Below are 14,248 nucleotides of genomic sequence, written 5' to 3' on the forward strand. Positions count from 1 at the left end.
GCGGGCCTTGGGCAACAGTTGGGTCCTGAGGCCCTGGCAGCTGACTGGGGATGCCTTGGGCGCATGCTAGGCCTGTAAATGTTAATTTACCAGTATTTATTTTTAATCACCCAGCCTCCTACAGCCTGAAGCAGTGTAGTTCACTCTACCAACTCAGAATTCTGTTTTCTTTCAACAAGCCTTGTTGTTTTGCTAATATGTGTTCTTGATTACAGCAACTGGAAGGTATTTATTCCTCCCGTAAGTACCTAGTATGTTGCACACGCTCCAGGAGCAAATAATAATAATGAGTATTCATTTATGCTCAGTCTTCAAAAGCATCCATCATTTTCTGAAGCACATTATAATAATCACCGCCATCTTTTAAAGAGGTTGTTTCAAATGCGCTCTGCCAGGGGCTTTTCTTTTTCTATTTCTTTTTTTGGCAAAAGGTTTCTCTGCTGGAAGTACAATTTGTGCAATGGACACCCTGAGCCCCCAATGTCGTATTGTGAACTCCTCCCTGGGCCATAGAATTGTAGAGTTGGAAGGCACCTGCAGGGTCATTTAGTCTAACCCCCTGCAATGCCAGAATCGCAACTCGATAATACATGAGACACAAAATCTCTCCAACAAGCCACTGCCATTTTACATTGTCTCTGTCCAGCCCTCAAGAGAGACTCTTCTGCCCACTGAGCAAACATAGGGTTACAAATATCGAGTTATTACAATCTTGCCACCCAGAACCCTGTGTTTGTCATGAATTTCTACTGGCACCAGGATAATAAATGACCTGCGTTCTCAATAAATAAAAGGAGGTTCTTTTTGTACCCACAAGGCAGTAAATATCCTGTTATTACAGAGTTACACCGTTATTTAAACTAGAATATGCAATGGGGGAGAAACAAAATTTCCCCGATTATTAGAACAGAAAGTAGAGAGACGTGCACAGGAACTCATGCTGTTTGATGTTTTGCCACTGCTTTAAGTCTAGTAAGCAAGCATCCATTAAAGGTTCGTTTTATAGTTGATGCAGAGCAAGCAGGCCCAAGGAGTTAAAAATATTTCACATAATTCCTTAAGGGACGATGACTGACGCTAACACAAGTCTCAGAATGAAAGCCCAATGTTACTAGTGAACGCTCTGTGCCTATTGCAGGACAGAATGTTTTTTTCGTAGGCTCCCAAAACTCTTGACCCCAAAGGGTTAGTAATACGGCACAGTCTATCCAAAGACACCTAGTTCTGGACTGCATCAGCCCGAAGATCACAGCGTGCTGCGTTATTAGCACAAATGGTTTCACACATGCAAAAATACTGGCTGCAGTTGGCTGCAAAGTCCAGCTCGGAATGAGGAAAGATTAGGGGTGGGGGTTTTCTGCCAGGGCCAGCCCTACCAGTGGACCAAATGAGCAAGATGCCTCTGGTGGCAGGAGCTGGATCTTGTGAGAAGCAGCTATAGTAGTGCCTTCCGTCCTGCCGTTCTCCCTCAGTCCTCCCCAGCCTTTTTCCTTTGCAGGAAAACAGAGCTGGGTGTGTCCTGTCCGGTGCCCTCCAAAGGACCCTTCTGCCATGACACAGTCCCTCTGCGTTGAAGCAAGATTCACCCATCAGTTTAGTTGGCTTGTGAGGCGGGGAATGGTGGCTGCCATTTTGTCTCTTCAGGCAGCAAAATTTTGGGGGGGGCAGCTCTGCATGGCTTCTTCCATCTCACGCTGCAGGAGACTGACACAGCGTGAACCAACAGCATTGCCTTCTTAGACATAAATTATATTGTTACCAGAGGTTCATCACATCATAAAAGTAAAGGGACCCCTGACCATTAGGTCCAGTCGTGGCCGACTCTGGGGTTGCGGCACTCATCTCGCTTTATTGGCCGAGGGAGCTGGCGTACAGCTTCCGGGTCATGTGGCCAGCATGACTAAGCCGCTTCTGGCGAACTAGAGCGGCACATGGAAACACCGTTTACCTTCTACTTGCACTTTGATGTGCTTTTGAACTGCTAGGTTGGCAGGAGCAGGGACCGAGCAACGGGAGCTCACCCCGTTGCGGGTATTCAAACCGCCGACCTTCTGATTGGCAAGTCCTAGGCTCTGTGGTTTAACCCACAGTGCCACCCGTGTCCCTTCATCACATCATATTATTGTTTAAATAACCTTTACATTCTAAATCCTGCTCATTTTGGAAACTTGAATGTGTTCGTCGAATGATGGGTTCCCATTGGCGAGGTTGGGAGGGCAATTAACTTGGACCTCATTTGCTTCTTAAGTTAATAAATACCAGCATTTGAGGATTCACTGCATGGAGTGTTCCATTTTTTATCTTATATTCTTGGCTACCAAAACTCGTTTTCCTCATCTGAGGCTCCTAAGTACACGAAGAAGCGTTCTTGATCTCAGGTGTTCCTTCTTGCATTTCCAGGGCTGCATCAAAGTGAAAATCTCTATCACCTCTCCAGGCCGGTCCTAGTACATTAGGTAGATTGAGGCTGGCACCTCAGGTGGATGATTTTGGGTGTCGTGAAAGGGCGGTGGGGGGGGGGACCCAATTTCTTATTATTGTCTAGGAAAGGAGAGAGGTGCTTGTGGGATTTTTCTGTCTCAAACTGTCCTTGGGTGCTTTCTGCTGGTGGGAGCGGGTAGCATTTGCGATTCTGCCTCAAGCAACAAAATGTCTTGGACTGGCCCTGACTCTGTTGAGAAGTTGAATCTGTGTTGGGTTGGGCTGCTTCCCAATACTATGTTTATACCTAGTCTGCATAACTGAGGTACCCCTTCCACCAGGAAATGAGGAAATATAATTAAGTAAGCTTAGTATTTGGTACTTGTTACCTTTTACCTTACTCGTTACCCCATGTTGTCCTCTATTAGCTTTATGCTATGTTTTACTTGTATTGTTATTTTGATTGATTTTAGAAATTTTCATTAGTGTGTTTCAATATGTTGTACGGTAAAGGGCAGTACAGTCGTACCTTGGAAGTCGAACGGAATCCGTTCTGGAAGTTCATTCGACTTCCAAAACGTTTGAAAACCAAAGTGCGGCTTCTGATTGGCTGCAGAAGCCCTGTCAGACATTTGGCTTCCAAAAATAGTTCGCAAACCGGAACAGACACTTCCGGGTTTGCGGCATTCGGGAGCCAAAACGTTCGGGAACTAAGCTGTTCGACAAGGTATGACTGAATAGACAAATTGTATCTTGTGCAGAAGAAGTTAGGTGCCTATTAGCTTTTGACTTTTGAACAGAGGAAAAAATGTCTGTGGCAACACATGCCACAAAAGCCAGCCGAGGGAATGGCCCAGAGATCACCTCAGAGCAGGTGTGAGGACCCTTCGGCCCTCCAGTTGTCACTGAACTATAACTCCCAACATCCTTGGCGCTTTGTCATGCTTGCTGGGGCTACTGGGAGTTACACTTCAGCAACATCTGGAGTGCCAAAGGTTCCTCATGCCTTAAAGAACGGAAAGGGCCCTTTAGCATCCGGTACAGCTTTCTTGCTTCATTTGGAAAGATGAAGGTTTGACGTGTTTTCCTTTTCTGGCATAGCATATACCGTTCCGTCTTTGTACCTCGCAATCTCTTCTTGAAAACAGGACTGGGTATTGTATTTGGTGCACGATTCAGAGTCCAGCTCTTGTTAGAAAATTTGAGAAAGAGCACTTCCCCCCTCAAAGTTATGGCACAGCTGCCAGTATGTTGGGTTCTCCTTGATTACCTCGCAAGCAGTCCTTCAGCGCGATGCTTTAACGACAATGTAGGTTGTTAAGTCTTCTAATTAAAAGGAACGAGTTACTTGGGGGCCATTCCAAACATCAGCTTGCTGAGAGCATAATGAAGATGACATAATGGAACCATAAAAATGTCAAAGGAAAGGCTTTAGAGGTCATTATTGGCTGTAGTTCAAGGAAGGACATGCAATGCACTCTGCATTTTCCTGTGCAACCTGGGTAGGAGATGCTTGTCAAAATGTCTTCTTTATTTCTTGCAGATGCGATAAAAAAAGGGGGGGGGACCCATATTGATTCCAGGCATCAAGGTGTGGGGAGATATTTCGGAGCTTTTGAATGTCTCAATTGCAGCAAAACGTTGACGAACAATTTAGCATAAATAGGCATTTGATTACATTGAACACATTCCGAATCAAAAGGCCAGCTGCAGGGAACAGCATGATAGAAAAAGGTCTTTAAAGCTCTCCTCGGATTTTTTGCTTTTGTGTGTGTGTGTGTGAATGTGTAACAAAGTTTCAAAAGGAGGATTGTGTATGAAAGTCAGAGTGAAATAAAAGCATTGATTGTAAAGAGGTCCCCACCTGTCTCATTCTGGACGTCTGGTTTTGGCACCTGCGGCCGTTTGCAGTCAACAAATGGTACCCCATAGATAGAGGTCAGGATCTTGTTTGCTTTCATTACTGTGCAAATCAAGTCTGCTCCTATACAAATGCTTGACACTTGTGCAAAATCCCAGAGCCATTTACAAGGGGGAGTTGAAACTGCAAGAAGAGAAGCATCTGTATGCAAAGGATTACCAAGGCCTGACACTGGAAATCCTCAGCAACATTGAGATAAAGTCTAGGATTGCAGATCAGCCAGCATTTCCTGGGCCAAGCAGTAATACCATGTTCTGCCAGACAACTCATACTGGGAAGCCATAAATCTCTATAGTCTCTGCTTATATACCACTCAAGTTTGGCCATCACTCAGCATTGGAACATCCGCTTTGCATGCAAAAGGTACTTTTTTAATCCCCAGTATCTCTAGGTAGGGCTGGGAAACAGTCTTGTCTAAAGCCCTTGAGAGCTGCTGCCAGTCAGAGTACACAGTGCTGAGCCGAAGGGACCAAAAGTCTAACTCGGTATAGAAGGCAACCGATTGCGTTCCTCCATATGATTTACTAGGCTCCATCCTAAAGGAGACAGAGACATTTCCAGGGGGGAAACGGTGGTTGTTTTTAATCAAAGCATTAAAATATTAAAAGGTAATAAAGCAAAATGGGGAAAAACTAACCCATGCTTGCGAACACAAAATTGAGCTCATATCTCAATAAAAATGTGAAGGTGCCTCTAGTGGCTGCTTACATATTGCCAAAGAAGAGGATGCAGCATTGCACAAGAAAAGCATATGCTAATTTATCCTTACACAGTAAATATAACAGAAAGCCCTTGGCTGGAGAGCCTCTGAGAAGAAATGGCTGTTCAAGCCCAATTGCAAAAATAAACAGAAGAGCCCACCTTCCTCTTAAAGGCTGCTTCACTCTGCCATGTCCTTTTTAATCAAAGCGTTACCTTTATATTTTTAGATGCAAATTTAGAAATTTAAATATAAATACAATACCTGTCACCAGAGAAGGGGGACACTGAGACCAGGTGACCTATGAAGCCTGTTTAGTTTGCTGTCCAAGTAATAACTACTAGGGCTACTATTTGGCTGAAGCCCATATCCTAAACCAAACTGGTTCTTTTTGGAGGGATCCGGGTCTCATCTGAGTTGGGATGAGTTGAGACAGCTCTTGATCACAACTGGTCGTGTTGAATGGCGTGGAGCCATCTGGGGCTGTCAGGGGCAGAAAGTAAAGTCAGGTGTGAGTGAGAACAATGAGAAACAATGAAAAGTAGCTGCATCTTTGTGGGAGAAAGTCGGGGCCAGTCCTCCTTCCCCCAGAAGCAACACAGTGCAGGACTGGATCTTCACAGACCCTCCAAGTGTCCCTATTTTCCAGGGACAGTCCTGGATTTACAGAAGCCGTCCCGGTTTCTGATTTGATCCCGGAATGTCCCACATTTCCTGAAGACGTCCCTATTTTCATCAGAGAAATGTTGGAAGGTATGGAGTTATGCGACCCCCGAGCCAAAGAGATAAGTAACTATACAACCTTTAGAAGACCTCTGAAGGCAGCCCTGTTTAGGGAAGCTTTTAATGTTTGATGTATTACTGTATTTTAATATTTTGTTGGAAGCCGCCCAGAGTGGCTGGGGAAGCCCAGCCAGATGGGCGGGGTATAAATAAATTATTATTATTATTATTATTATTATTATTATTATTAGCTAGAAGCTGCAGGGGCAACCCAGTCAAATGGGCGGAGTAGTAACAACAACAACAACAACAACAATGAGTAGGACTTCCCAATTTTCATTGGAGAAAGGTTGAAGGGTATGTCTTCCCACTTAACAGTGCATGCAATTTTGCAATGTTGCATCCCCAATCAACATTTTGAGTACTTGCATATTTCTTAGTACAGCAAGATGGGGGATGGGGAAATATGCATGAACAGTATGAGAAGCCCACTGCCCAGTAGACCCCATAACTTTATAAAGGGAGTGAAAAGCTTGTGTTTCCAGCACTGCGTCCTTCATACCGCAGAACTGGAAGATCTTTGCCACCTGGGTCAGAGGCAGATGCATTGATGCAATTATGCTATAGATCAATGCCATTCTGAATTGGGCTAGAGAGACTTGGACAAGTCATTACCAAGCAATACCACAGGCTGTTATGACAGATTGGGGAGCAGCTCTGACGGGCTCTCAAGCCCTACTTGGACACTCCTTGGCACTCACTTTTTCTTTTCATGGTAGAGTGGAGCAGCATCTAAGAGGAAGGAGGACTCTTGTGTTTATTTTTGCAATTGGGCTTGAACAGCCATTTCTTACATTCTCAGAGGCTCTTCAACCAAGGGCTCTCTGTCTTCTGAAACAAAGCTGTTTCTCTTCACACCAGGTGGGTGCATTTACTAGTGATCCTTGCAAAACTTGTTTGGGCTACAAACCTAGACCCATGGAACCTGGGAGTAAAATCAGCAAGACTCGCTTCTGAGTAAGGAAGCAAGCGTGCTTAGGATTGCTTCACTGTAATGGCCTGGGACTTGGGCTCAGACTAGGAACCAGAGGAGACTCAGTCTGCACCGGATCCTTTGCCTCAGGCATCATCTGAACCAAGTCTGGGGCCTGATCCTGAAGAGTCCCAGTCTGCACAGGTTCCCCTGCAACAAACACCAGCTGGGCTGAGTCAGGGGCCTGCGCCTGTCCTGGTTCCAGATGTGGGGATTACCTCGTTGCCTTCAGCAGGGCCATCACTTACAGCTGCTCCACTACTGGTTTGGTCAGGGGAGGCTGAGGCGGCTTCTGGGTCTAGTAACCCACCGACGTCTCCCGAGCTGCAGAGACTAAGGTCTGAGAGAAGAAGAGACCTGAGTACTCGCAGGAGGAGTGCTTGCCTTCAGGCGAAACAGGGAGGTGAGTCGCCGGGGGATCAGGACCGGCTGCTACCCCAACAAAGATAAAAGGCTGTCGGACCCCACCCTAGGTTACAGGAGCAACATTGCTGTATGCTAGATCCTGCCTGAGATCCTGTACCTGTCTTTGCCTGGTTTTCTGCCTCATTATCCTGCCTTGGACCTGTCGGACTGACTCCTAGCGGAACCTTTGGATTCTGGACTGGTCCTGGACCTTGTTTCACGGGTTACCCTCAGGCCCAGCACATTCACAAAGCTGCAGTTCTAAAACCACTTACAGTACTAGGGAGCAAACCTGTTAAACACAGGGAGACTGCTGAGTTTGAACGCAGTGGATTGGGCTGTATGTAATCTCGCTCATTATACAGAGGCAACCATCTCTATTAAGTCAGCCACCTGACTGTCAGCACTATTCTTTGCTTCAGAGCAGTCAGTTCCGAAAAGCCTGCAGGAATGAAAGTCTTCACCTGCCAGTGGAAGAGCAAAAAGCAGGGAGCTGGTCTAGCTTCTCTAAGAAGGGAAGGCAAAGTCTGGGAGCAACCACCAAGAAGGCCCTCTCCCACGTCACCATCAAACATGCCTGTGATGGTGGCAGGATTAAAATAAGGGCCTCCAACCAAACAATGTGTACACAAATGCATCTTTTAGGGATAAGTAAGCATTAATAATATAATAATTTTATTATTTATACCACGTCCATCTGGCTGTGTTTCCCCAGCCCTTCTGGGTTGCTTCCAACACATATAAAAACATAACAAAGCATCAAACATTTAAAACTTCTCAATAGAGGGCTGCCTTTGGATGCCTTGTAAAAGTTGTGTTGTTCTTTATCTCCTTGACATCTGATGGGAGAGCATTCCACAGGGAGGGTGTCACTACCGAGAAGACCCTCTGCCTGGTTCCCTCTAACTTCAACTTCTCACAGTGAGGGGAGCTGCCAGAAGGTCCTAGGAGCGGGATAGTGTCTATATTTGTTAAAATAACATGCGAAAATGCCTTGTATTGTGGAAAAATGCTTGCCAAATATGTAGATTAATCAAAACAACATTAAAAAGGTGGGTGGGGGGAATTCACACAAAACTGATGAATTTTCAGTAGGATTTTTTTAACTCTGCAAATTTCTGTGGAAATGTACACAACTGAATTTTATGCTGGAAAAGTGAGAAACAGAGAGAAGCCAAAACTGATAGATTTGTTCAACCTGACTGCTTACCCTACAATGTACCCTCAGTCTTCCCTTCCCTGAAATGATGCCTACAGACAGAACACATTCCATGAAAGGTTAAGTTTGTTTAAGGGCCTCCCTCTGCTTTTCTTTTGAGTTATGGAAAGAGGGAGGGGGAGAATGGCCTCATGTCCTTGTCTTTCAATCTGTTCTTTAGGTCAGCTGAATATACAGCCCAACAGCTGCACGGTGTTACTGCATTTCAATTACTTAAATGGAGCGCTCTGTTTTGGTGACACGTTTTATGGTCTTAACAGCCCATTAAAAATGTTCAGGGGAACATTCGCACCTTGCTCAGTGCTTAAGGTGTAGCCACTGCAAATATGTACTCAGCTGACTGACATCAAACAGGCCCACCAGGCACCAAACAGATCCCTAAGATATTAGAGGAGAGGGGAGCTGAACCAAAACCACCTTTTTTTTTAAGTATCTAGGAAAGAATACAGTGGTACCTCAGGTTACAGTCGCTTGAGGTCACAGACTTCGCTAACCCAGAAATAGTACCTCAGGTTAAGAACTTTACCTCAGGATGAGAACAGAAATCACGCGGCGGCAACGGGAGGCCCCATTAGCTAAAGTGGTACCTCAGGTTAAGAGCAGTTTCAGGTTAAGAACGGACCTCCTGAATGAATTAAGTTCTTAACCTGAGGTACCACTGTACAGTGAATATCTGAGCAGATCAGTAACAAAAATGAAAATTGGAAGTGGTATTCAGTGTAACCAAGACTCAGGTGATGAAAAGAAACTGTAGCTTGAAGCAGAAGCAATGCTGAAGGCATTCTCAAATATCACTGCAAGATAAACAGCTTATTGTGGAGTCAGTGCAGCTTATGCGCACAAGTTTTTTTGTCCACACAATGCCATTGTTATGAAAGCTTCCCCCCCCCCTTTGCAGTTACGTAATGCACAGTTCTCTTTACTGCAGAAAATCTGATAAGTAAAAACAACCTATTATATGTCTGCAGTCGCTAGTCGTGTGGAAACTTCGTAGGTCTTTTTGTGAGGGAGGGCAGTTCGTCCAACGCTGGGCTCAACGTTGGCCATTTTGTTTCCAGGAAAATATGAGCAGGTCTATTCCTCCAACTGCCGCATTGAAGACGTATTTGCATTTCAACAACCCAGTTAGGAGCTCTGTTCCCTCAAGATCTCCACACAATGGGGGGGGGGGGGAATTAGTTGAGACACTCAGCGCTGTCTTTAGCATATGTGCCATTGGGGTGCAAAGATCCACCCAGTGCCCCCAAATTTAGTTTAGCCCCCAAATTAACTTTTATTATGCTTATGTCAGACACCATGCTTACACCTTATCTCATTTATTTACAATACACTTATACTTAAGTGTACAACACCACCACACTTAAACTTATAAGTATTGTTTAGGCACCTACTTAGGAGAAACATCAGTCGTGTCAAAGGTGCTGCTGACTCCACTGCCGCATAGCAGCTCAATACAATACATAACATAATATTTTGATGTAAGAGTTAATTTCACTTGCACGGCGCCGCTGAGAATGACAAGCGCCCGTCGTTTAGTCTGACAAGCGCCACTGTTGTGAATGACAAGTGCCGCTGCTGGCATGGCACATCTTTGGTAAATGAGTGCACAAAGTTGAAAGTCCTTTAGTGAAACAGTAGGTATACATTTTGGTAATACCTAGGTATATATGTATTTTGTTTTTCTAGCTTCATCAAATTTATTTATTATTTCATAACAGGTAGATAGTTAAGAGTTTAGGAGGCTTCAGTGGCAGAAACCTGGCGCCCCCCCAGAATTTGGCGCCCGGGTGCCCCGCACCCCTTGCACCCCTGGGTAAAGACGGCCCTGCAGACACTATAATTGCACCACCAGAACTCGTGGTGCAGCAAGGCAGCAACACAGCAGTGTGTTCAGGGGGAAGAGTATGCATTGCGGGGCAGCCAAAGAGGAACAATGCAACCTGTTGACGGAAATGGTACTGCGTACCATTGAGTACCACCAGGGGAAAAAGTACTGCTCCTAGCCATGATGGTTATGCTGGAGAGAGTAAAGCTTCTAAATGCCAGTTACTGGAAGCCATACAAGGGCAGAGAAAGGGCTCTTGTGCTCAGGTTTTGCTTGTTTCCCACAGGCATCCGATTGACAACTGTGAGGACAGGACAAGCTATTGGCTTGACCCAGAAGGCTTTTCTTGTGTTCTGACAAGGCTGGAGAGCTCAGTTAGTAGAGCACAAGACTCTTAATCCCAGGGTCATGTGTTCGAGCTCCACACTGGGCAAAAGATTCCTGCATCACAGGGGGTTGGACTAGATGACCCTTGTGGTCCCTTCCAGCTGTACAATTCTATGATTCTATGTTTTTAAGCTCAGGGGTCAGCAACCCAGGCAGGCCCCACAAATAACCCAGAGATGCATTTTAAATAAAAGGACACATTCTACTCATGTAAAAACACGCTGATTCCCGGACCATCCGTGGGCCGGATTTAGAAGGCAATTGGGCCGCATCCGGCCCACGGGCCTTAGGCTGCCTACCTCTGTTTTAAGCCAACATGCCAAATGCACACACAGAACTATTGCATCTGAAGAACTGTTTTGTGAGACGAGCCCCGCTACCAGAGTCTGGAAGTAGGCAAAGTGATGTCGTATTGGGCTGGGCCATTCACGGTGCAATTCTATACATGTCTATTCAGGAATAAATGAAGTGGGGCTTGCTCCCGGGTAAACAGGGAGAGGATTGCAGCCTAAGTAAAGGCCGGAGTAGGCTGCAGCTCTCAAACAATTTGGAAGATGTGGAAGAGCTGCAATCTTTGTGAAAGGGGCCCGCTGAGTGAAAGACGTAGGAAAGATTTCTGCTTGTTTTTCCACTAGTGAAAGCAGGAAAAGTGCCTGGAGCAATGGAGGGAGAGAAAGAAGGCCCCTCTTCTGAACACTCATCTGGCTGTTAAAGTGAGACCACCCTTGTTATATTTGCAGACTAGGGCCCCATCAGGTGACCTCTTGTTTGGGCCTTACAAAAAAAAAGAAGAAGAAAGAAATCTATGTGGGTTTAGTTATTATACACTTTTGTTGATTCAGAAAGAATATCGGGTTTCAAATATTCATTGGGGAGAAGGCAAAGAATTCTGCAAATGGTGATGGGGTTGGGGTGGGATGATCTGACAAAGGGTCCTACAGTGCTGGCTTTAGAGGGAGGGGCAACTGCCTGGGCCCCACACTTCTGGGCCCCTCCAGAATCTTGTACAAAATCCTGCCTGCCTCCTTTATAGTCAAGTCAGTCGCCATTAACTCAGCAACATTGCCAGCAAGCAAGTCCCTCATTGGTTATTATTTATTAAATTGGTATGACACCTACCTGGGGGAAACCTAGGCATTGGGCTTCTCCCTCTTTAAGCCAGGCCCTTCCACACCAGCAGTACACAAGATCCTTGACTGGGAGCTGTCCTGCACATGTCCAGTTGCCCAATTGTCCATTTCTCCCAGGACACAAGTAGGGAGGAGGCAGCCATCTTGTTTCACAATGAAATCTCAGCAGAGAGAAGGAGATGCTGAGCTTTTGGGCCGTTTCTGTTCACGTAACAGCATCACCTCTGGACATAACAGCTTATTTCCTCTTTAGTACGACTTGCATTCGTTCTGACAGTTGGTATGATGTATTCAGTAACATTCTTCACCCCAACTGCAATTGGCCACAGCGAATGCATTGTGATGCACTCACTGATGATTTCATGGCATCATCACGAAATCGCAGCGTTGGAAGGAACCCTGAGGATCATCCAGTCCAACCCCTGCAATGCAGGATTCCCAGTCAATGCAAGAATCTCAATCCTATGGCGAGACCTGCCCGGTTGAGCAGCTGAGGGTGCAGCGGATCTCTGGCTGAGCCTGGAGCTTCCTGGATCAGCCAGAGATCTACGCCAGTGCAACTTGATCACCCTGACTCATCTGGGGCCGTTTTAGCAAAGTTTGCAAACAGCTGAGAAAGGGAGGCAAGAGAAGCAAGGAGGGCAAGGGGTTGTTTCAGTGACAAAAGGGAACCTGTAGAGATGTGAGTGCTAGCAGCGAGCTGCCCTTTAAGCTTATTTTTTCTAAATAGCTCAGTGGGTGGCTGGTGCTTGTTCATGAAAGGAAGGTTGACCTTCTTCATGGAGGGGGTCACCAGGAGGTGTGAAGAGGGTCTTGCTCGCTCGTCCTCTGTGTCAAGCTTCTCAGAGGGGGGAATTCTGAAAGACACCAAAAGGGCACGATTTGGGGGCTCTTCTGAAACAAAGCTCCCTGGATGTCTGTCTGCTGAAAGGCTAAGGTAATAAATCTCTCAGGGTCGGGCCAAATTAATTAATTTTTTTTAAAAAAAAAATCACAGACTTGGTGGGAGGGTCAGGGAGGGTTTAAATGGCTTATGCAAAGGATTGGTCTTGTATTCTGAGATGGATTCCTGATGCTCCTGCAGGGAAAAGGGAACTGGTGTGTCCCCCTAGCAAAGGTGGAAGTTAAAACTAATATAAATGCCATTGCTAATAAAGAAAACAAAGGCCTTGCAGCAGAACAAGGCGACCGAGTGCTGAGGTTGCTGAGCGGGTTCTGAGAAGGAGATCACACGTCTGAATTCTTCCTTAATGTGAAACTCCAGTCAAATGTAAAGCCAGCAAAGCAGGGAAGATAAGAGGCTAGCCTAGCTATATTTCTGCTGTGCTGATTTTCTACGTATTGAGAATTTTAAAGAAAGAGCATGGAGGAAACATGTAAAAATGGAATATCCGGCCTGCAGTCCATTCACACCTTGCTGTACAGTGGTACCTTGGGTTAAGTACTTAATTCGTTCTGGAGGTCCGTTCTTAACCTGAAACTGTTCTTAACCTGAGGTGCCCACTTTAGCTAATGGGGCCTCCTGCCGCACAATTTCTGTTCTCATCCTAAAGCAAAGTTCTTAAGCAGAGATACTATTTCTGGGTTAGTGGCGTCTGTAACCTGAAGCATCTGTAACCCGAGGTACCACTGTATTACTTGGAAGAATTCTGAGGTTGAGTTGACTAAACCACCTGAGGTTGCAGATGCGTGAATCCCATCATTGTTCCCCGACATTAGAAAAAGAAAAAGGGAAATCCTTGTAAGAAGAGGACAGAACAGCAGGGAGAGAACTGGGCTAGAAGAACCTTGCTTCCCGATCTTCTACTTGTGTGGAATTTTCACATTAATAAGCAACTGGGAACTGGATTTCCTGTCTGCAGTCCGAAGCGGTACAGCAGGAAAAGCCCTGCTGGAGAAGATTAAAAGCCTATCTCGTCCACAGCAACCTGTTGTTTCCTACTTCCTTAGTTCTGCTGCTTATATAAACCAGGTTGTAGATGGCAAGCTCAGTCTTGGCTCAGCGAACATGAACAGAAGTAGAAATAGAAAGCCGCTGGGGAGGAAGCAAGGGCACCTAAACCTTGTAACAATATTTGCAGAGCCATGGGGAGGTCTGCTTAGCACACGGGGAACTGTAGGAATCAGCTAGTCATAAACCCAAAGTCATCTAAGGCATAATTCACCAGCTTCTTCCTTACCCTTGGCAAGCTCCTGCAGCCATCCCGTCAAAGCATTTTATTGTGACTTTCCAAGGAACAAACTGTTAATTCTGGTGATGCTCTGTTCTTCTTCCAGAAGTCAGAGGTGCCTCCCAGTGGCAGAATGCAGGCTGAAGTGAAGCGAAGGAGGGAAACGTTTATATTATCCCCTGCTTTTTTCATTATATTGCATGTGGTTTGGTGGCATATGGTGAATGCATTCTAAATTCCAGGAGTTTGCTAAGAGCCATATTTATTTCAACAGCAACAGTATTGCCTGACTTACTTGAGAACTGGACATCGC

The sequence above is a fragment of the Podarcis gaigeae genome (assembly GCF_964106915.1).
Source record: "Podarcis gaigeae genome assembly, chromosome: 5".
Taxonomy (NCBI): domain Eukaryota; kingdom Metazoa; phylum Chordata; class Lepidosauria; order Squamata; family Lacertidae; genus Podarcis; species Podarcis gaigeae.